Source organism: Bos javanicus, chromosome 6, assembly GCF_032452875.1.
Source record: "Bos javanicus breed banteng chromosome 6, ARS-OSU_banteng_1.0, whole genome shotgun sequence".
NCBI lineage: Eukaryota > Metazoa > Chordata > Mammalia > Artiodactyla > Bovidae > Bos > Bos javanicus.
Genome location: NC_083873.1, coordinates 86,551,419 through 86,575,671, shown reverse-complemented (window position 1 = coordinate 86,575,671; position 24,253 = coordinate 86,551,419). Strand labels below are relative to the sequence as shown.

Genomic DNA, 24,253 nt, shown 5'->3' with positions numbered 1-24,253 from the left:
TTGCATCAATAACTCCATATCTTCAAAGTTATGCAACTTACTCTGATCACCCAGCTAATTAAATGGCAGAAGTGGGATTCAACAAGAAGACAACTAACACACAGACTGGGAGAAAATATTTGCAAATGAAGTGACCAACAACAGATTAGTCTCCAAAACCTGCAAGCAGCTAATGAGGCTTAACATCATCAAAACAAACAACCCAATCAAAAAATGGGCAGAAGACCTAAATAAACATTTCTCAGTAAAGGACATACAAATGGCCAAGAGGCACATGAAAGATGGTCAACACTGCTAATTATTAAAGAAATGCAACTCAAAACTACAATGAGATATCATCTCACACCAGTGAAAACAACTATCATCATAAAATCCATAAACAATAAATGCTGGAGAAGGTATGGAGAGAAGGGAACCCTCCTATACTGTTCGGAACATAAACTGGTACAGCCACTAGGAAGAAGAGTATGGAGGCTCCTTAAAACACTAAAAGTAGAGCTATCATATGACCCTGCAAACCCATCCTTGGGCATACATCCAGAGAAAAACATGGTCCGAAAGGATAAATGCACGGGTGTTCACTTCACTGCGGCACTATGCACAATAGCCAAGACATGCAAGCAACCTAAATGCCCATCAACAGAGAAACAGATAAAGAATATGTGGTGCATATATACAATAAAATATTACTTGGCCACTAAAAAGAATGAAACAAAGCCATCTGCAGCAATAGGAGTGGACCTAGAGATTGTCATACTGAGTAAAGTCAGACAGAGGAGAAACAGCATATGACATCTGTTTAAATGCAGAATCTAAAAAGAAATGATACAAATGAACTTTTTACAAAACAGACTCAAAGACTTAAAGAATGAACTTATGGTTGCCAGGAGGAAGGCTGGGAGTAAGGGATAAAGTTTGGGATTGACATGTATATAAGGCTATATTCAAAACAGATGATCAACAAGGACCTACTGTATAGAACACAGAACTCTTCAATGTTATGTGGCAGACTGGATGGCAGAGGAGTATGGGGGAGAATGGATACATGTATATGAGTTCCTTTGCTGTCCACCTGCAACTACCGCAACTTGTTAATCACCTGTACTCCAATACAAAATAAACAGTTAAAAAACAACAGTCCATTATCTTCAAGTCATTTTACATTACCAAGCTTCAGTTTGTAATAATGATACCTTACTATTGAACCCTGTAGTAAGAACTCCATTAATATTAGCTCTCTTTGATCCACAATTGGTACCAACCTGTCATTCACATCAGTAGCTCCTTCTATAGGTCTAAGTCCAACACTAGAGATCAGGGACTTGATAAACACTTTTCAGTCAACTTCAGACTGGAAACTCCTGGATTACAATAGTAATGATGATGACTGATGCTAAAGCTGAAACGCCAATACTTTGGCTACCTCATGAGAAGAGATGACTCATTGGAAAAGACTCTGATGCTGGGAGGGATTGGGGGCAGGATGAGATGGCTGGATGGCATCACGGACACGATGGACATGAGTTTGAGTGAATTCTGGGAGTTGGTGATGAACAGGGAGGCCTGGAGTGCTGCGATTCATGGGGTTGCAAAGAGTCAGACACAACAGAGCGACTGAACTGAATTGATGATGATTAATATTAACTAACATTTACTGCAGACCTTGTACTCTTTAAGTATTTTACATACAGTATCTCATTTAATCTTCATAACTCTATGATGTCTTATCAGTTCGGTTCAGTTCAGTTGCTCAGTCATGTCCAACTTTTTGCAACCCCATTGAATGAAGCATGCCAGGTCTCCCTGTCCATCACCAACTCCTGGAGCTTGCTCAAACTCATACCCATCAAGTTGGTGATGCCATCCAACCATCTCATCCTCTATTGTCCCTTTCTCCTCCTGCCTTCAATCTTTCCCAGCATCAGGGTCTTTCCTAATGATTCAGTTCTTCACATCAGGTGGCCGAAGTATTAGAGCTTCAGCATTAGACCTTCCAATGAACATTCAGGACTGATTTCCTTTAGGATGGATTGGCTTGATCTCCTTGCAGTCCAAGGGACTCTAAGGTCCTTCTCCAACACCACAGTTGCTGCTGCTAAGTCACTTCAGTCGTGTCTGACTCTGTGCGACCCCATAGACGGCAGCCCACCAGGCTCCCCGTCCCTGGGATTCTCCAGGCAAGAACACTGGAGTGGGTTGCCATTTTCTTCTCCAACGCATGAAAGTGAGAAGTGAAAGTGAAGTCGCTCAGTCATGTCCGACTCTTAGCGACCCCATGGACTGCAGCCCACCAGGCTCCTCTGTCCATGGGATTTTCCAGGCAAGAGTACTGGAGTGGGTTGCCATTGCCTTCTCCACACCACAGTTCAAAAGCATCAATTCTTTGGTGCTCAGCTTTCTTTTTCCAACTCTCATGTCCATACATGACTATTGGAAAAACCACAGCTTTGACTGTACAGACCTTTGTCGGCAAAGTAATGTCTCTGCATTTGAATATGCTGTCTAGGTTAGTCACAGCTTTTCTTCCAAGGAGCAAGAGTCTTGTAATTTCATGGCTGCAGTCACCATCTGCAGAGATTTTGGAACCCAAGAAAATAAAGTTTCCACTGTTTCCCTATCTGTTTGCCATGAAGTGATGAGACTGGATGCCACGATCTTCATTTTTTGAATGTTGAGTTTTAAACCAGCTTTTTTGCTCTGCTCTTTCACTTTCATCAAGAGGCTCTTCAGTTCCTCTTCACTTTCTGCCATAAGGGTGGTGTCATCTGCATATCTGAGGTTACTGATATTTCTCCCGGCAATCTTGATTCCAGCTTGTGCTTCATCCAGCCCAGCATTTCGCATGATGTACTCTGCATGTAAGTTAAATAAGCCAGGTGACAATACACAGCCTTGATGTACTCCTTTCCCAATTTAGAACCAGTCCATTGTTCCATGTATGGTTCTAACTGTTGTTCCTTGACCTTCATACAGATGTCTCAGGGAGTAGGTATGCTATACTTTATTTTATGAGTAACAAAACTGAGGCTTAAAGTACTTAATTTGCTCAAGCTTTTAAAATTGGTAAAGTAAGGAACCAAAATTTAAGCCTAGGATTTAAATATTCAAAGTCCATTCTTTTATCCACTACCCAATACTACATGATACTTATCTTTATCTTCTACAGCTGTGATGGTTGTACAATTTTGTGAATATACTAAATCCACTGAACACTTTAAAAGATGAATTTTATAGGGTGTTAATTATAGCATAATTTTTTTAATGTTTAAAGAAAAATCTTTACTATTAAAAAACTAAGTAGCCTGACAGTAATGTTCCTCACCACCTCCAACATCAGTTTCTTCCATTTATTTCACTCTTGCATTCCTTCATCCAACTAGAATATTCTGACCACCCTCCTACTATATTCTAAGTAGCACAGTTCTAACCCTGGGACACAGCACTGAACAAGAGAATCTCTATTCTCATGGTAGAGAGAGGAGGCAGAAAAAAAATAAATAAAACTAACAATACAGTATTGGTTAGTGCTAAGTGCTATGGTGAAAATAACAGAATGATGTGACAAATAATGTGATACGACAAGGCACTTTATTAGATTAGGTGGTTAGAGCAGGTCTCCATGAGGCCAGAAAGACAAGAAGAAGGAATCAGCCATGTGACAACTAGCAAAGAGGGAAGAGCATTCCAGGCTTACAGGACAAACTAGGTGTTTGCACAAAGATGACTTTTTCAGAAAGAGGGGTAAAAAGGTAACTGTGATAAGGGCATCATGAATGACAGTATATAGTGATATAGTGAAGTCGCTCAGTCGTGTCCGACTCTTTACGACCCCATAGACAGTAGCCAATCAAGCTTCTCTGTCCATGGGATTTTCCAGGCAAGAATACAGTATATGAAATCAGAAAAAGCTTGTAGACCCACACTAGCTAAGATTTTAGAGTCCAAAGTATGGAATTTATATTACTATTTTAAGTATAAATGGGAAGCCATGGCAGAATCTTTTTTTTTTTTTTTAAAGGAAGTATAATATGACTTAATTTAATGATCTAAAAAAGACTATTCTAGTTTCCATGTAGAGCATGGACTGGCAGGAGGGTAAAAGTGAAAACAGAGAAACCAGTTAAGAAACTAGTATAAAGCAGAAAGATGGCCTGGTCTAATGGGAACAGAAAGATGAAGCCAGGTTCCAATATTTGTAGGTAGAACCAATGGGATTCACTTTGGATTTCAGAATTTGTCGAGTGGTAAGGACGAGACAATCAAAGAAGACTGCTAGGTTTTTAGGCTCAAGTAGGTAGATAATAGGTCATTTATTAAGATAGGTTTGGGGAGATGGATTTTGCCCGTATTAACTTAAGATACCTATTAAATACCCAAATGGTAAGTTAATATGCAGTTGAACCTATACATGTCATGCTAAGATGAATGATCAGACTGAAGGTAACTAATATTCTTGACATCTTCACTGGTTAGCACACTGTCAAAAGATGCACTAGTATGTTATTAAAACGAGTATTTTAAAAGCTATCAGAAGTCCTATAGTAAAGAAAATTTATTAAAAAAAATCATTTATGGTTTATTTCAAGGTTTCCCAAAGATCTTTAGTCATGGAAATTTTACTTCCACATTTAAAATCTTGCTCTTTAACATACATTCCCTGGAGGAGGGCACAGCAACCCACTCCATTATTCTGGCCTAGAGAATACCTTGGACAGAGGAGCCTGGCAGGCTACAATCTATAGGGTTGCAAAGAATCAGACATGACTGAAGCGATTTTGCATGCACACACACACACCAAGAAGCATCACTATGAACAAAGCTAGTGGAGGTGATGGAATCCCAGTTGAGCTGTTTCAAATGCTAAAAGATGATGTTGTGAAAGTGCTGCACTCAATAGGCCAGCAAATTTGGAAAACTCAGCAGTGGCCACAGGACTGGAAAAGGTCAGTTTTCATTCCAATCCTTAAAAAAGGCAATGCCAAAGAATGCTCAAACTACCATACAATTGCACTCATCTCACACACTAGTAAAGTAATGCTCAAAATTCTCCAAGCCAGGCTTCAACAGTATGTTAGCCATGAATTTCCAGATGTTAAAGCTGGTTTCAGAAAAGGGAGAGGAACCAGAGATCAAATTGCCAACATCCACTGGATCATCAAAAAAGCAAGAGAGTTCCAGAAAAAACATCTATTTCTGCATTATTGACTAAAGCCTTTGACTGTGTGAATCACAATAAACTGTGGAAAATTCTGAAAGAGATGGGAATATCAGACCACCTGACCTGTCTCTTGAGAAATCAGTATGCAGGTCAGGAAGCAACAGTTAGAACTGGACATGGAACAACAGACTGGTTCCAAATAGGAAAAGGAGTACGTCAAGGCTGCATATTGTCACCCTGCTTATTTAACTTATATGCAGAGTACATCATGAGAAACGCTGGGCTGGATGAAGCACAAGCTGGAATTAAGATTGACGGGAGAAATATCAATAACCTCAGATGTGCAGATGACACTACCCTTATGGCAGAAAGCGAAGAACTAAAGAGCCTCTTGATGAAAGTGAAAGAGGAGAGTGAAAAAGTTGGCTTAAAGCTCAATTTTCAGAAAACTAAGTTCATGGCATCCAGTCCCATCACTTCATGGCAAATAGATGGGGAAACAGTGGCAGACTTTATTTTTGGGGCTCCAAAATCACTGTAAATGGTGACTGCAGCTATGAAATTAAAAGACGTTTACTCCTTGGCAGGAAACTTATGACTAACCTAGACAGCATATTAAAAAGCAGAGACATTACTTTGCCAACAAAGGTCCATCTAGTCAAGGCTATGGTTTTTTCAGTATCATGTATGGATGTGAGAGTTGCACTATAAAGAAAGCTGAGCACCGAAGAATGATGCTTCTGAACTGAAGTGTTGGAGAAGACAGAGTCCCTTGGACTGCAAGGAGATCCAACCAGTCCATCCTAAAGGAGATCAGTCCTGAGTATTCATTGGAAGGACTGATGTTGAAGCTGAAACTCCAATACTTTGGCCACCTGATGCGAAGAGCTGACTCATCTGAAAAGACCCTGATGCTGGGAAAGACTGAAGGCAGGAGGAGAAGGAGATGACAAAAGGATGAGATCGTTGGATATATCACCAACTCAATGGACATGAGTTTGGGTAAACTCCGGGAGTTGGTGATGGACAGGGAGGCCTGGCATGCTGCAGTCCATGGGGTTGCAAAGAGTCGGACACGATTGTGCAACTGAACTGAACTGACACACTATTATATTAAACTGCTAACTGGATTACCTCTCAGTTTTCAACATATCCGTAATACTTCAATTTTATGAAGTATAACTCCATGATTTCATACAAGAACAGGTAGAGGGTTGGTCAAGTCACTATTTATATCCCATAAACTTTTATAATCTAATCCTTAGAAAATAAAAAGCACTTCACAACAAAGGCCAATTAGTTTCTACAACTGTGAAGTTACTGAGGTGTAATTTCCGCTATAGATGAAGACACTAAAGTTTAATCACTCATCTCTGATCACCCTCTGAGCTGTGAGTTTTATAAAGACTGCAGTTTTCTTTGCCTAGCACTAAATTCATTGCAATCAGTAAACAGGTACTAAAATCACAAGAGATTTTAGGAAATGACTATTGTCAAATGTCTAGGTGATTTCCATGCAACAGCAGTAACAGAATCCCCTACAATGTGTTGGACCGCAAGAAGGAAGAAAACAAAACCTGCAGATGCAGAATTCAGAATGAGCATCAAATTGCAACAGAGCAGGCAGTAATTCCAAATATACTGACATTTCATCCAAGAAACACCTAGGGAGCCTGAACATCACTTCTTTTATAAAAAACCTTTCCTAACCTTGCATGAAAATCTCTCCATCCTCTTGGTGTCTCACTGCAGCTTAAAGCACCTGTAACATATTTATGTGTTTGTTCTCCTTCAAATAGCTCTTAAAAAGAGAGGTTGTGTCCTCTTCATTTTTGTAATGTGATATCTGGCATACAGAAGATCAAAGGGCAAAGGATTTGAAGTAAACACCCAGTTTCAGATCCTGTCTTTGTAACTTAGATAACTTTGTGATCTCAGATAAATCATATAACTTCTCTAAGCTTACAACTAAAACACGAAATGATTTTACCAATTTTGTAGAACCATTATGACAATTAAATGAATGTATTTAAAACAGCTTAGTTTTGAGGTAGCTGTCACACAGCAAATGGGCAATATGGGAAATGATAGCTTAAAAATACTCAGGGAGTGACAATATGTACATGCATATACACATATGTACATACACACATATAGATAGATAGTCATCACCTTATTCAGTCTGCTATAACAAAATACCACAGACCGGGTGGCTTATGAACAACAAAAATTTATTCTCCAAGTTTTGGTGGTGAAAAGTACCAAGATCAAGGTACCAGCATTGTCGGGCCCTGTTCCAGGTTTCTGATTGCCCACTTCTCTCTGCATCTTCATATGGTGGAAGGGGTTAGGGAGCTCTGTGGGATGTTTTTCATAAGAGCACTAACCCCAATAACGAGGGTGGAGACCTGATGACCTAATCACCTCTCAAAGGTTCAAAGGCCTCACCTCCTAAGGCCATCAGACTGGGCATTAAGATTCCAACTCACGAATCTGGGCAGATGTATTCAGACCACACCGATCTCTCCGTCACACTTCTACCAATCCAGTTTTAAAACATGACCTCTGCATACTTATTTGTTTACATTTTTCTTTCTCTTTCTCACTAGACTACGAGTTACTATATGGATCATGTCTTGGTCATCCGTGAATGCCTAGAATCTAACACACGAACTGGGACATAATAGGTTTACTAATAGAAGTTTATTAACTTAAATAATGATATCGAAAATAGAGAAAAATCTTATTATTATCGCAAGGAACAGCTGCTCCCAGTTTTAGAGAAAGGGACTGACTCATCATCTTTACTTGGTGCAACAAATCTAAAAGATTTTAACCGCAGCAAGAGAAGTAACAGATGTACTGGTGAGGTTTGCTCATCCTGACACCAAAATTTCATTTTCAATCTTAGGCCCTTTAGAGTCCTTCCCTACTTAAACCTTGGCTAAAAAAAATGGGTCAATCAATCAAAGCAAGAAATCTCAGTCTAACAAGTCTACTCCTTACACTGGGGGAGGGGAAAGGGAAGGAGGTAGCTCTTATTATTTTACTTATTATTTATACTCATTTTATTTAGTTATTTTAAACAACTAAATAGATTGCAGCTACTTCCCATAGTATAGTAATTTAGCTATATTCTAAAAACTAGTATGCAATTTCTTGTTGTAAGAGCATTTTTTTCCAACAAAGTAGAAAAGCACAATTTCCCCTGGCATCCAATTCAAAACCACAGTTCGTTATAAAGGGTGCCACTAAAGATCAAGTCTGCAGTTTTGGCAGTAATGGAACAATCTTTACATCAGATACACCTCTCAAGTTAATACCAGAGCAAAGATTCACCCACAATTCCTACAATTCATTATCTGTGTGCAAATAAGAAGCAGTAACACAACAGGAATACATTTAATCAGTGACACAGAAGTTTTAATGGTTTACTACTGCTCAAATGCTCAGTTGTGTCCTACTCTTTGCGACCCTGTGGACTCTAACCCACCAGGCTCCTCTATCCATGAGATTCTCTAAGCAAGAATACTGGAGTGGGTTGCCATTCCCTTCTCCAGGGAATCTTCCTGATTCAAGGATGGAACCCACTCTCTTATCTCCTGCACTGACAAGCAGATTCTTCTCCACCAGTGCCACCTGGGAATGCTTTGAAATTTAAATTCTTACAATAAAGACAGCCTGACAAGGAAAAAAAAACTTACAAAGTTAAAATCAGCTGGTGTCTACTCCTCATCTCATATACTTGTAAATGAACTTTCTTTTTCCATAGGATGTCTAGTCATCCCTAGGAAATGAATTCAGGGGTTTATTTTTCCTCAGGAAGCGTCACTGATGTCCTAAACCACATTAAAGATGACTCCTCTCTGTTTACACAGAACACTAAAATGTCTCTATTTTACAATGCACCATGAGCTTCTCAAAGGCAAGGAGTGCTTCAAGTCATCTGCTTCTCTAGAGCCTAGGAGAGGGCATAGGTCAGAACAGCTCCTCAATAGCAGTCTGTTGAGTTAAACTGATAAAGGACATCAGGTCAGGAATGGTAACATAAAAGTAAACATTCTGACAGCATTTGCTAAATTTATATTCCCCGCTTATACAAATAGGCCCAGTCATAACAGCTATATAAACACAGTATGTATATGGAAATATCTCCTGTAATATTCTTAAAATTTTATACAATTTTTTCTTTACCTACCTTTCACCACTGGTTCTTAACCTGTTTTAAGCCTCTGGTAATCTGAAAGACACTATGAACCTTCTCTCTAGAGATATATTTTGCATAAAGGAATTCAGGGACATGTAAAACCTGTTCATAAACCTGGAAAAAGAACTCCTGCCCTAGTCTGTCTCCTTTCTCTCAGGCTATCTATTATGAGAACATTCATTTTCTCCTAAAATCTAAGAGCACCACATTTATTTTCTAATCCTTTAGAGATATGCTTTTGGATAAAGCCACACAGACGTTCAGGATAAGTATAGGTCTTTTATTGGATGAAAAATAATCTACAGTTTATAGTCTATGGTTTATTCTTTGTCTATAAAATAGTAACTCTAACACAAAGCTTTCACCATATTTGTATACTGAAGTTCAAAACTATGACATTTATAAGAAAGTCAATGCATTAAACTAATATTCTTAAGAAAATAAAAAGCCCACATTTTGGGGGGCTCCAAGATCACTGCAGATGGTGATTGAAGCCAGGAAATTAAAAGACGCTTACTCCTTGGAAGGAAAGTTATGACCAACCTAGACAGCATATTAAAATGCAGAGACATTACTTTGTCAACAAAGGTCCGTCTAGTCAAGGCTATGGTTTTTCCAGTGGTCATGTATGGATGTGAGAGTTGGACTGTAAAGAAAGCTGAGCACTGAAGAATTGATGTTTTTGAATGGTGGTGTTGAAGAAGACTCTTGAGAGTCCCTTGGACTGCAAGGAGATCCAACCAGTCCATCCTAAAGGAAATCAGTCCTGGATGTTCTTTGGAAGGACTGATGTTGAAGCTGAAACTCCAATATTTTGGCCACCTGATGAGAAGAGCCGACTCATTTGAAAAGACCCTGATGCTGGGAAAGATTGAAGGCAGGAGGAGAAGGGGACGACAGAGGATGAGATGGTTTGATGGCATCACCGACTCAATGGACATGAGTTTGGGTAAACTCCGGGAGTTGGTGATGGACAGGGAGGCCTGGCGTGCTGCGGTTCATAGAGTTGCAAAGAATCGGACACGACTAAGCAACTGAACTGAACTGAACTGATGCCTGTAAAACTGATCAAGTGTAATGGGAAATGGGAAAAACGTTTATTTCTTTTATTATTCGAAGGAAGATATTGGTAACATGAACACAAAAGATATCATTTTTCTCCTATAAATCTAATTTCAAGTGTAGCTGACTTTTTTTTATCTTAATGTAAAACAGATAATCCCTAGTTTGGAGATAAATTTTAACCAATGAATAATTAACGTCAAAGACATTAAAGTTTAAATGAGATTTGTCAAAGCATACTTTAAAGCATAACCTGAATAATCTAGAATATAAGTGAGGAATAATAATAAAGAAATAAAGTAGTTCCTTGCACTCAAATTTAGATTAATCTGTATTGTTATAAAAATTAGTTATTGAACTGTGTCAGGTAGAAAAAGGACTCTTAGACTCACTACTTACTAATACATTGCCGTAACAAAGAACTCAAAAAATATTAAGTAGTTTAACTCAGTGATATATCTCTTTCAATTTCCTTTTACTTAGTGACACCACAAAACTATGGTTGCTTAACAGAACACAGCAATACAATAAGTCAGTACCTATAAGAAGACTGTTTTGAAGAGTGACAGTCAAAGATTGAGGGCTAAAAACAGACATTACCTTCCACTCCTTACTCAAAGCAATAATGTGAATTAAAAAAAAAAAATCAATCCCATAAGGAAAAGGAGAATAAAAGATGAGGAAACAATAATTTTAGGAATTAGCAAGTAGATGAATAAATAACTGAATTAATATACCTAAGGAAACCTAACCCTGAACTTACAAGCTACCCAATTTACACTACAGATTCCATACAATGTTCAGGAATTACTATCAGTAGGATACTCTAGAAATAGGGGTAGAGATGGAACAAGACTTCCCCAGTCTGTTTAAGAAGAGGTACACACCCAGATCCCCTCTGCAATCTACACAGTAGGCTTTTGTATCACACCCTCATCCTGAGAAAAGACTAGAAACTAAAGGTGTATTCTATAAAAAGAGGGCAAAACAGAGAGGGTGTCTGGCTTAAGAGATACGATTACAGGCACAGTTGTAGGCAGATGCACCATATGTAACACTAGATGATTAGATGAGTTTGAAAAAAATCAATGTTGAGACCCCTTGCCTTTTCCCACAGCAAGATCTCTAAAACCTTACAGTCCAGATAATAATCTCCAACCAAAAACCAACTGTGCTTTTTTTTGGGTAAATCTAACCACACCATATAAAGATATAGAAAGAAATTTACATCAGGGATTCTTCAAGGTAACAGCCTAGCCATATCACCCTTCAGCAAATCCCATAACTGACATGCCCCCTACACACAGAGATTCCAATTTGCTTTTCAGTTGTCCTACTTGTAAATAAAAGGCTTTCCAGGTGGCTCAGTGGTAGAGAATCCGCCTGCAATGCAAGAGACACAGGTTTGATCCCTGGGTCAGAAAAGGCAACCCACTCCAGTATTCTTGTCTAGGAAATCCTAGGGACAGAGGAGTCTGGCAGGCTACAGCCCATCGGGTCACAAAAGAGTCGGACACAACTTACCAACTAAACAACAACTTATAAATAAAAACAGAAAGAAAAAGAGTTATCAGGACTTGAGGGAAGCCTCTAATATGCAAGAAGACATCAAAATACCAAAAAAAAAAACCCCCCAAAAAACAAACAGGCAATTAAAGGATAAACAGGGGAGAATAAAAACGAGCCCCCCCAAAACTATTAATATCCTCAGTGATAGAAAAACAGTTACCGCTTCATGAAATAAGAAAGGAATACTATATTAAAAAAAAGAAACCAAAAAGGACTGTTAAATTTTTAAAAAATGGTAGCAGAAATTAAAACCACAATAAAAAGAATAGAAAATAAAACCAAAGTAATCTCTTAGAACACAAAGCCTGAAAAAACAAAGAAAGATATGGAAAAGGAGAAAAATATCAAGGATCTGTTCAGGAGGCCCAAATTCTAAGTAACAAGAATTCCAGAAACACATAACAGAAAAAGAAGGGAATATTTTGTCAAGAAATACTTTATTAAGGAAATAAACTAATAAATTTTCCCAGAATTGAAAATGCCTTTTTAGACTGAGAGAACACCAACTTGGTGGATAAACCCACAACAGAAGAAGAAACTAAGAAATTTCAGAACAAAGAGGAGACCTTACAACAGTCCAGAGGGAAAAAAACAAGATACACAGCATCAGAAGTCAGAAAGGCATTTGGACCTCTCAGTAACAAGTGGAGCACCTCATCCATAAAAATTAAAATTCTGTGAGAAAATCTACAACCTAGAACTTGATACTCTGACACGATATCAATCAAGTATGAAGGTATATTTCTAGATATATAAAGTCTCAAAATATTAACAGTCCACTTACTGTTTTTAGTGAGCTTTTAGACAATCTGCCGCACAAAAACTGAAGTGAAGTGAAAGTCGCTCAGTCATGTTCGACTCTTTGCGATCCCATGGACTATACAGTCCATGGAATTCTCCCAGCCAGAACACTGGAGTGGGTAGCCTTTCCCTTCTCCAGCTGCACCAAAAAGAAGGGAGTAAATCAAGAGAGAGGACATGAGATCCAGAAAGAGGAAATCCAACCCAAAAGCCATGCAAGGGGAATCCCCCGAATGAAGGCAAAGGGAGATCCCAAATAACAGCTATACAGCAAGACTTATGTAACATCAGCCAACGGACTAGAGCAGATAAGAAAGCTCCAACAGACAGTATTCAAGAACATAAAGTGACAGAATCTGAAATGTATTTCAAGGTTAACCAGGAAGTGTTTGGTGGTTAAAAAAAGGTATTGAGTACATAGAAAATAACAAAAAATTTCCAGATACAGTAAGAAGCTGTTCAGGAAAGAAAACAAAATTACAGTATATACATGGCTCAACTATCAACAGTGTTTATTTATATAAGGTTAACTATATTGAGAAGCTGGTAGGATGGAACGATGTAAATATAAGATGGGATGTATACAGATATAAATATAGATATACATGGGGATACCATGGGAGTGATACCCTCTTCTTCCATAATAAGAATAATGCCTAAAGTGAAAAAAAAAAATTCAGTATGTAACAATATAAACTAGTTTGAGATAAGAAATTAAAAATTAAGACAATCAGGTAAAAGAGTTCAAATGGGTATATCCAAAAACAGGAAAAGAGGGATGGTTTTTCTGACAAGTCTTATAGAATTTTGATTCTACTGAATTAAATTGTCATGTACATGCATAATACTGACAAAAATCAAAACTAAATTTTAAGAAGTTTAAAAGCCTAATAAAAAAATAGTTCTAATGCTGCTAAAACATGGCAATAAAATGAGTCACGTATAGAAATGTTAATAAAGCATCTTTAAAATCTACACGTCATGTGCAATATATCTCTGACTCCAGCGCTATTTACAGTACACTATAGACAAGGAAGCCCAAAGAACACCAGACCACCTTACTTGTCTCCTGAGAAGCCTGTTTGAGGGTCAAGAAGCAAAAGTTAGAACCAGACATGGAACAACAGACTGGTTCCAAACAGGGAAAGGAGTATGACAAGGCTGTATATTGTCACCCTGCTTATTTAACTTATATGCAGAGTATATCATGTGAAATGCCAGGCTGGAAGAATCACAAGCGGGAACAAGACTGCCAGGAGAAATATCAACAACCTCAGATATGCAGATGATGCAACTCTAATGACAAAAAGTGAAAAGGTACTGGGGTCACAAAGAGTCAGACACGACTGAACGACTGAACTGAACTGAAGAGGAACCAAAAAGCCTCTTGGTGGTGAAAAAAGAGGGTAAAAAAGCTGGCTTAAAATTCAACATTCAAAACACTAAGATCATGGCATCTGGTCCTATCACATCGTGGCAATTAGAAGGAGAAAAAATGGAAACAATGGCAGATTTTAATTTCTTGGGCTCCAAAATCATTGCAGACAGTGACCACAGCCATGAAATTAAAAGATGCTTGCTCCTTGGAAGGAAAGCTATCACAAACTTATTAGACAGCGTATTAAAAAGCAGACATCACTTGGCTGACAAAGGTCCAGACAGTCAAAGCTATGGTTTTTCTGGTAGCCATGTACGGATGTGAGAGTAGGGATGTGAGAGTAGAACCATAAAGACTGAGCACCAAAAGAACTGATGCTTTCAAATTTATGGTGCTGGATGACTCTTAGGAGTCCCTTGAACTGCAAGGAGATCAAATCAGTCAATCCTAAAGGAAATCAATCCTGAATATTTATTGGAAGGACTGATGCTGAAGCTGAAGCTCCAATACTTTGGCCACCTGATACAAAGAGGCCACTCAATGGAAAAGACCTTAATGCTAAGGAAGACTGAGGGGAGGAAGAGTAGGGGATGACAGAGGATGAGATGGTTGGATGGCATCACTGACTCAACGGACATGAATTTGAGCAAATTCCAGGATATAGTAGAAGACAGAGGAGCCTGGTGTGCTGCAGTCCATGTGGTCACAAAGAGTTGGAAACGACTTTGCAACTGACAACAAATAGACAAGGAAACCAAAATCACCTATATATACATGCAGACTTTTACCCCTAATGCTTTATTACCTGGTGGCTGCTACTGCTACCATCCTTAGCTCTATTATCAAAATTGTTTCAAAAACATTCACCTTAGAAACTGTCAGACTCAATCAGTTTGATATGCCAATGGCCCCTGAGGAAACCCAAAGTCATTAGTTAAATATATATCAAGATGTGATTTGTAAAAGCAGCATGAAGAGCAGGGTAGTATAAAAATACTGCCAGCTGACTGACCTATGGCCCTGGAATCAGAGTACCTGTACTACTTAGTGAGAGACCTTGACTTACTTATTACTGAGCCTCTCAGGAGCCTTCTCTGCCTCATCTGAAAATGAATGAAGCATTATGTTGCAGAGTTGTTTTGAGGATTAGAAATCAGTAAGCAAATACTAACGCAATGCCTGGCACAAGCATCAATAAAAGCCATCAAGGGACTTCCCTGGTGGTCCAGTGGTTAAAAGTTCTCCTTTCAATGCAGGGGTGCAGCTTGATCCCAGCTTGCTCCTTGGTTGGGGAGCTAGGATCCCACATTCCTCACAGCCAAAAAACCAAAACACAGAACAGATTCAATGTTGTAATAAATTCAAAGACATCAAAAAATATATATTTAAAAATATTTTTTAAGGCCATCTACCTTTAATATTTACCTTGAGCATTATCTACTTCATATGGCATAGGAGAAACCTTGATTTTACTGCTGGGTACTCTGGGCTGTAATCCCTAATTTGCCTTGTATTGGTTAGGTGACTTTGAGAAAGTTACTTAATCATTCTGACTGCAAAAAAGAAGAAATCATATCACCTACCATGAAGGATGGTATCTGAAAACCAAACTATATGCACAGAAATACAGAACATAGGAGAGTCAAGAGGAAGGGGACATATGTATACCTATGGCTGATTCATATTGATATACACCAGAAACCAGCATAATATTTAAAGCAATTATCCTTCAATTATAAATAGATTAATTAAAAAAAAAAAAGAAATACAGAGCACAAGCTGGTGTATAGTCAGTGCTCAACAATTGATGGCAGTTAAATATATGTGTACCATCCCTTTAACTTTTGCAGTGAAGGTCCATCATAGACATAAGCTGAGTTATGGCTACATATTATCCTTTTACAATAAGCAACAGCAAAAAATGGGAAATTAGTAACATCAAAAAATACCAGTAAAACAGTAAGACACTTGGAATTCTTGGTATCATTGAGAATTTGTTTATATAATTGACTAAGTGTAGACTTGGAAATCACAAGATATTAGTCTCAACTGATTTTTCTAAAAATAAGATGTAGGAACAAAATCCTTCCCATTTCTAAAAATCACTAAATGTAAATTACTTCTCCAGAGATTTGATCTCATTCTTACGAATTTTACAAGTCACCATAAATCTTTTCAAACACCATTAAGAAGAAACACTGAATGCTGTCAAATATAAAACTGTTCTTTTAGAACTAAGGACATAGGCACAAAAGTAGTTATTTTGCCCAACTTACATACTCCAGATCACAAGCATAACTGAATTCTTCCATAAAGGAACTTGGATAAAATATTTCTTTCATTCAAGACTGTTTCATTCTCCCCTTCTGCTCAAAAGCAAGGATTTCCATCTTTCAGATCACCAATGGTTTAAGCATAAGCTTATGGTACCCAAACATAGAACAATCACAATTCCTCTAAATGAAGACTAAAAACAAAAGAAGAAGGCTGGGTGCCGAAGAATTGATGTTTTTGAACTGCAGTGTTGGAGAAGACTCTTGAGAGTCCCTTAGACTGCAAGGAGAGCAAACCAGTCAATCCTAAAGGAAATCAACCCTGAATATTCATCAGAAGGACTGAAGCTGAAGCTTCAAAACTTTGATGCAAAAGAGCTGATTCATTAGATAAGGCCATCTGATGCAAAGAGCTGACTCATTAGATAGGACCCTGATGCTTGGAAAGATTGAAGGCAGGAGGAGAAGGGGACGACAGAGGATGAGATGGTTGGATGGCATCACCGACTCAATGGACATGAGTTTGAGCAAGCTCCAGGAGATGCAGGACAGGGAAGTCTGGCATGCTGCAGTCCATGGGGTTGCAAAAAGTCAGACATGACTGAGAGACTGAACAACAACAAAAAACAAGAAAGGACTCATGGATAGATAGTAGTATGTCAGGAAAGTCCCTATGGAAAATAATACATAGATGCAGGCAAACCTGGGAACCAAAGGCAGAACAAGAACTGTATTGTACAAGAAAGGTACAATTAAAAAAAAAAAAAAAGCCCCTTTAATCCTAATATTGTCAACTACAAAAGTTACATTTCATACTATCTGAGATTCAGCTATACTCCCCAGTACCTGGAAAGGGCTTCAACTATGGCCATTTAAAGCTAAGAGCATGCATGCATGCTAAGTCGTTTCAGTTGTGTATGACTCTTTGCAACCCTATGGATGGCAGCCTGCCAGACTCCTCTGTCCATGGGATTCTGCAGGGAAGAATACTGGAAGGGGTTGCCATGCCCTCCTCCAGGCAATCTTTCCAACCCAGGGATTGAACCTGTGTTTCCTGAACTTCAGTCAGATTCTTCACCACTGAGCCACCAGGGAAGCCCAAAACTGAGAAAGAGTAACACAAATGAGTGAAAACCATCAAAGAAGAGAAAAAACACATAAAACTAAATGCAAGATTCTCTTCCTTTCTTCCCAGTTTCTTATGAACTAAGTGAAATGTGAATATCAGAACTGCCATGAAAAAAAAAGAACAAATTAATCAAAACTAGCATGGTTTCTCACACATAAAATTATGCAAAGTATTTATTGATAAAATGAAGGTGTTCTGAATTTTCATAACATATAACTTACTTTTGCTTACCACAGTTTGACTAGTAAGTACTCAAAAACAATAAGCATATCAGAAAGGCATATTCTTCAGTCACTAGCAATTAGACACAACTACTTCTTCATAGTTTGGGGAAAAGACTCTCCACTTTGAAATAATCCAGAGAGAAAAACCCTGGCAGAGCTCTCTATCAGATTTCATAAGAAAGGCAATAAACGCATTGAGAGTAATAAGTGAAAAGCAGTTTTACATCTACCTCCAGAATCTATAGGTCATTTTTACAGTATGTTACCTGTTTCCCGAACATGTTGATTACTTGCATTAAATTATCAGTTGCCTATCTGCATTAAAATATCATAAAGATAACTAAGAAACAGGTAATTCAATTGGAGTTAAATATCTCATTCTGTAATTAAATCCACCTCTATGGATAATTCGTGCTTATCTTGAAGAAAAGTAGTATTTTCCTGTATGCAACATGCTCAGGCATGAACGACTCCTTACCACCCCAGGACTGTAACCCTCCAGGATCCTTGGTCTATGGGATTCTCCTGGCAAGCACACTAGAATGGGTTGCCATTTCCTCCTCCAGAGGATCTTCTTGACCCAGGGATTGAACCTGCATCTCCTGTGTTGGCAGGCGGGTTCTTTACCACTAAGCCATATGGGAATAATTACATTCTACTGTTACTTTTCACATGACTATTAATTTTTAAATTTCACTTGTTAAAAAACTGCATTCTAAATTTCAACATAAAAGATGTTAATTTCACCTTTTAAGATGAAGAGTAAAAAGGTTGATGACAATAAAAGCAAGCAGCCTAAGTATGCCATTAGAAATAAAGAAGACAAGCAAATCAATAACAAAAAAAATAACCCAGTCAAAAATGGGCAAAGACCTAAAGACAGTTACCCAAAGAATACATACAGATGGCTGATTAAGCACATGAAAAGATGCTCAACATCACTAATTATTCAGTTGAGTTCAGTTGCTCAGTCGTGTCCAACACTTTGTGACCCCATGGACTGCAGCATGCCAGACTTCCCTGTCCATCACCAACTCCCAGAGCTTGCTCAAACTCATGTCCATTGAGTCAGTAGTGCCATCCAACCATCTCATCCTCTTTTGTCATCTTCTCCTCCTGCCTTCAACCTTTCCCAGCATCAGGGTCTTTTCCAATGAGTCGGTTCTTCACATCAGATGGCCAAAGTATTGGAGCTTCAGCTTCAGCATCAGTCCTTCCAATGAATGTTCAGGGTTCATTTCCTTTAGGATTGACTGGTTTGATTCCCTTGCTGTCCCAAGGACTCTCAAGAGTCCTCCCTAGCACCACAATTCAAAAGCATCAATTCTGCGCTCAGCCTTCATGGCCCAACTCACATATGTACGTGACTACTGGATATATACATATATGAAGGCCAAGAAGTTCTTATGATTAGGATTCTCAGTGGTGTGATGGTGGTAGGGGATGCAGGGATGTGAGCACTTGCACTCACTGCTGTTGGAACACAGTTTACAGTGGCAGGCAGAGAATGTGCCTGGCATACGTTAAGTCTTTGAAAGGATAAGACAACCACGTCTCTATACAAAATTATAAAATAAAGATTCAATAAATGAGTGTTTCAGATTTTTCTGTATATGATAGTCACCTATTTCCATTTCTCCAAAAGTCTCTGTTCAGTTCAGTCGCTCAGTCATGTCCGACTCTTTGCAACCCCATGAACCGCAGCACGCCAGGCCTCCCTGTCCATCATCAATTCCTGGAGTCCACCCAAACCCACATCCATCGAGTCAGTGATGCCATCCAACCATCTCATCCTCTGTCGCCCCCTTCTCCTCCTGCCCTCAATCTTTCCCAGCAGCAGGGTCTTTTCCAATGAGTAAAAGTCTCTGGGAGGGGAAAATTAGAGCAGAATAAAGGAGAAATCACTCATACTTCCACCTACCACTATGACAATACTTGAAAAATTTTTTTACTTCTAATTTATCTTTCCCTCCACCTCCCCCATCCCATCCCCTTAGGTAACCATAAGTTTGTTTTCTAAGTCTGTGAGTCTGTTTTGTACATAAGTTTACTTGTATCATTTTTTAGATTCCACATGTTACATTGATAACAAATGTAAAAAATCGTGACCAAGTATCAAATATGTAGTACTATGCTAAATGATAAGAGATTTAAAAATGACTTTTGAAACTGCTGCATCCTCAAAGAGGTCACATACTCTGATGAGGAAGAAAGGCCTGAAAACTGACAAGTATAACATCTTTTTGATAGGAGCTATAATAAGGACTGTGGAGGAGGACACTGACATGATATCTAACAGATTGGGAAGGAAGCATAAGTCAGAGAAAAGGAGTTGGCTCCAGAAAGAATCAGCCTGCCAATGCAGCAGACAGGAGACACAGCTCAATCCCTGGGTGGGTAAGATCCCCTGGAGGTGGAAATGGTAGGCCACTCTAGTATTTTTGCCTAGTAAGTACAGTCCATGGAGTCGCAAAGAGTTGGACATGCATGAGCATGCACGAATGCCTGAACTAAAGAAATGGGGATGGGATGGAGAAGGGCAGTCTAGCCAGAACAACAGGAACGACATTTTACAAAGGTAGGCTGGCTTGGGAGAAATGTCCGTTGAAAGAAGTGGGAATAAAGGGGTAAACGGGTTGGGGGGTAGGGACATGGGGAGGGAATGGAGTGGGAAGCGGGTGGAGGGGTAGACAAGGAAGGAAGGAGCAGAGGAGGCTGAACTGGTAAGCAAACATCATTATCACGAGGGCCCTCTACATCTTGGGATTTGCCAACCCCTTCCAGCCCATTCCAATCTCTACTTGGGATACCCAAGTGAACTGCAGAAAAAACTGGGTCAAAGGATTCCAGCCACCTCATTTCAGTATTAAAAAAACACAACGTGGGACTTCCCTGGTAGTCCAGTGGTTAAGATAACGTGCTTCAAAGGCAACGAGGTGTGGGTTCAATCCCTGGTGGGGAACTAAGATCCCACACGTTGCAAAGCCAAAAAACCAGAAAAGAACACACAGACACACACACACCCATCCTCCCCACCATGCCACGGAATTCCCTGGAGGTCCAGTGGTTAGGCTCGCTTTCCTTGCCGTGGCCTGGGCTCAATCCTTGCAGTACAGCCAAAGCAAAAACAAAAAATGTGATGCTAGAATGGAGCAATAGAAGCAGCAGTGCCTAAACTAAGCAAAATGGTCCCTCAAACCCATCCTCATAGAAACAGCCTCTGCTTAAAAATAGAGAAGCAAGTATCTGCAAAACTTCTGCAGCACATACATACCAGACCCATCGAAAAAAAAAATTTTTTTTCTTAGCCACCATGCAGCATGCAGGATCTTAGTTCCCCAAACAGGGACAGAACCCTCACTCCCTTCACTGGAAGTGCTGAGTCTTAACCACTGGACGGCCAGGAAGTCCCATCTTACAACTTTTATAAATGCTTCTCTAGTTCATACAAAGATGTTTGTACACTCAATGGGACATTAATAATAATCTCAATAATCTTTAACCTTCATTAACCACTGGACTTGAAACCAATGAATTAAAAAAAATTACTGAAGAGCACATCCATATTAACATTCCAGTCTCCAATTTTAAGATTCCTGAAAACACAGACCACATTTTATTTCTGAACTGCTACCTTTCTTCTCCTGCCACTAGCAGCTAATAACACTCTGCTTATTATACACAGGCGATGTCAATAAATACGTATTGTAATATTCAGCAATACCATGCCAAGATAGCTAAAAAAAATCTGAATTCAGAAAGAGTTTACATACTGGCTTGGGAATTTCATGTACAGGATTCTCTGGTTGTTGAAAACCTCCATATACATTCTCTCATTTAATTCTCACATTTACCCAATGGCACAGGCATTTCTTTAGCCCCAGTAAACAGAGAAAACAGAAAAAATTAACTGATGTGTCCAAAGTCACATGGCCAGTGACAGACCAAAGACTCTTAAAACCCAGGTCTCCTCACTCACAAGCCACTGTTCTATGACAACCTTCAGTTAATCAAAAATATCTATCTACTGAGGACATACTTGCCAAGCAAGTACATGCCAAACATGTACTAACATGCTGGGAAATAAAACAGTGAACAAACCTCATGAAACTTACAGTCTAGGAAAGAGGATAAGACCTTAAATAATAATTATGAATAATTATATGTGTGTAAAGACAACCAGAGAATTTAACCTTGAGGACTGTTAAAGAAAAAATAATACTCACTGACATTTGTTAAAAATGGTTAAGGCAGACTTTATTCAGGAACAATCAGGCAGCTATAGGGGCTACTGCAGTGGGATTTTACAGTAGGATAGACAGATTGAGTTCCACTCCAAATACAGCATTGGTAAGGCAAGTGGGAACTTATAACCAAGGAGCAAGGTGCAGGGGTGAATGAAAAATTACCAAGACAATATATCAGGGGAACGGGGCTGGGTCGGGGGGCAGTCCTGGTTAAACTGACTTAACAGGATTCTTAATAGTCCATGGGGTCGCAAAGAGTCGGACATGACTAAGCGACTGAACTGAACTGAACAGGATTCTTGTTGAACACAGGCCGAGGTGATCAGACATCACCTGAGGGATGGTGGTGGATGAGGAAGCAGATCAGATCCTGAGGGTGGCAGGGGATTCTAGTTAAACCGACCAGCAGGGTTCTTACTAAAGCTAGACTTTTTATAAGGAAGTGCGCAGATAGGCCTAGGAGAAGGTTCAAGACCTGACCAAAGTGTGGTCAAGTAAAGAATCTTTGTCAGGGCCTCGCAGAGTCTCTCAAGGACAGAGGTAGTGTTATGCTGAACACCAAAGAATTTTCTTCTTTATTTTGAATCATTTAACTCAATATACAGACAAACTCCACTTACTATTGTCTAAAACTTCTCAAACTTGAAGGTGCTTTTTAAAATCACTCCTCAGTCATTTCAGTTCAGTTCAATCACTTAGTCGTGTCTGACTCTTTGCCACCCCATGAATCGCAGCACGCCAGGCCTCCCTGTCCATCACCAACTCCCGAAGTTCACTCAGACTCACATCCATCGAGTCAGTGATGCCATCCAGCCATCTCATCCTCTGTTGTCCCCTTCTCTCCTGCCCCCAATCCCTCCCAGCATCAGAGTCTTTTCCAATGAGTCAACTCTTCGCATGAGGTGGCCAAAGTACTGGAGTTTCAGCTTTAACATCATTCCTTCCAAAGAAATCCCAGGGCTGATCTCCTTCAGAATGGACTGGTTGGATCTCTTTGCAGTCCAAGGGACTCTCAAGAGGCTTCTCTAACACCACAGTTCAAAAGCATCAATTCTTTGGCACTCAGCTTTCTTCACAGTCCAACTCTCACATCCATACATGACCACTGGAAAAACCATGGCCTTGACTAGACGGACCTTTGTTGGCAAAGTAACGTCTCCACTTTTTAATATGCTATCTAGGTTGGTCATAACTTTTCCTCCAAGGAGTAAGAGTCTTTTAATTTCATGGCTGCAGCCACCATCTGCAGTGATTCTGGAGCCCCCAAAAATAAAGTCTGACACTGTTTCCCCATCTATTTCCCATGAAGTGATAGGACCAGATGCCATGATCTTCATTTTCTGAATGTGGAGCTTTAAGCCAACTTTTTCACTCTCCACTTTCACTTTCATCAAGAGGCTTTTTAGCTCCTCTTCACTTTCTGCCATAAGGGTGGTGTCATCTGCATATCTGAGGTTATTGATATTTCTCCTGGCAATCTTGATTCCAGCTTGTGCTTCTTCCAGCCCAGCATTTCTCATTATGTACTCTGCATAGAAGTTAAATAAGCACAGTGACAATATATAGCCTTGACGTACTCTTTTTCCTATTTAGAACCAGTCTGTTGTTCCATGTCCAGTTCTAACTGTTGCTTCCTGACCTGCATATAGGTTTCTCAAGAGGCAGGTCAGGTGGTCTTGTATTCCCATCTCCTAAGTGATGCCAAAGCTCCAGCTTTGTCTAAAGTAGACTTCTCAAGAGTTATATATAGATATTGATCTCCTCAGCCCAGGAGATGACCTTCTGTCACCAGAGGGTCAAGAGTAACCTTTCGTCCCAATGGTGCTAAATGAAATGACAGTGATACCTTCTTTTAAATATTCAATGACAAAAAAGGGTCAAGGTATCTCTAGAACCTAGTCGTCATCTGACAATACAGTCCCAACACCTTACAAAGATGCTCCCACTTCAGCAAAAGCTAAAATTAGTACAGTTCAACTGAGGAACACCTTCCCAATGTCTAGCCACTTAGAATTGTATTTTTTGGTAGTTTGGCTCTCACTATAATCTGAAAAAAAAAAAAAAATTTTTTTTTTAAATTGCAGTTCTTGATAAATTGCCATTTCTTAAATTAAAAGCTTGAAAAGTTTAAGAAAGGATTGATTTAAAGGTTGAACAGTCTGACAGATAAAGACTCCTTTGGGAGTCCTTAACAAATAGGGTGGA

The 24,253-nt window shown here is 39.2% G+C and overlaps 1 protein-coding gene across 2 annotated transcripts in view; it reads right to left on the bottom strand.

Annotated features, from left to right (window-relative positions):
* Nucleotides 1-24,253, bottom strand: part of MOB1B (MOB kinase activator 1B) — a 58,072-nt gene that overhangs the window by 25,906 nt on the left and 7,913 nt on the right. Inside the window, exon 1 of one of the 2 annotated variants that reach the window (XM_061420420.1) lies at nucleotides 12,781-13,658. The exons of the other annotated variant lie outside the window; for it this stretch is intronic. The gene's annotated coding sequence lies outside the window, so the exon portion shown is untranslated. Of the gene's footprint in view, nucleotides 1-12,780; nucleotides 13,659-24,253 lie in introns of those variants that run through there. 2 annotated transcript variants of the gene reach the window in all.